This window comes from Haplochromis burtoni, unplaced genomic scaffold (assembly GCF_018398535.1).
Source record: "Haplochromis burtoni strain Fernald_Lab_line unplaced genomic scaffold, NCSU_Asbu1 Contig_74, whole genome shotgun sequence".
NCBI lineage: Eukaryota > Metazoa > Chordata > Actinopteri > Cichliformes > Cichlidae > Haplochromis > Haplochromis burtoni.
This window is the reverse complement of record NW_024582435.1, coordinates 1,250,026-1,250,628: the sequence shown is the minus strand read 5'-3', so window position 1 is coordinate 1,250,628 and position 603 is coordinate 1,250,026.

Sequence of the window (603 nt, the reverse complement as noted above, 5' to 3'; positions counted from 1 at the left end):
GTGAGCAGACAGGTGTGTCTGTTTAAGGCGGCTGCTTTTGACAGAACATGTGGATTGAGTTGAGTCTGGGATACATAGTCTTACTTAGATATCTTTACTTTTTCAGTAAAAAAAAAAGGAAGAAAAGACATATACAGTACATGTCAGATTTAAACTGCAACATCTATTATAGCATCAGAGCACCTTTGTTCCTTTCTAAACAAACACAGAGGCAACAAAAGAGTCTTTGCCCGTCAGACCTTGAATGATTGTTACTTGTTCAGTCAGGTAGTGAGCTGCTTCTGCTGCCACTGCTTTCTTTAGAGCGTTGCCTCCTGCCAGCTGTATGCAAATGAGACAATCTACCTGTTCAGTGAAATGTACAACACCCTGGAGTTACTAAAACAAAGGCCACACTTTGACTCAGCTACCTGTCCTGACCCCTTTGGGACATTCAATGAAAACACCTTGAACTGGTTGCAGGAAACAACATTATCATTTGTCTCATTTAAAGGCTTCCCAGTGATCTTCCCTAACTAAAAGTCATCCTTGTGCCTTTTCCGGTTGCCAACCCGTACCTGCGTAACGCGAGCCGAACGAACAAAACTTCATCTTCAGGTATTG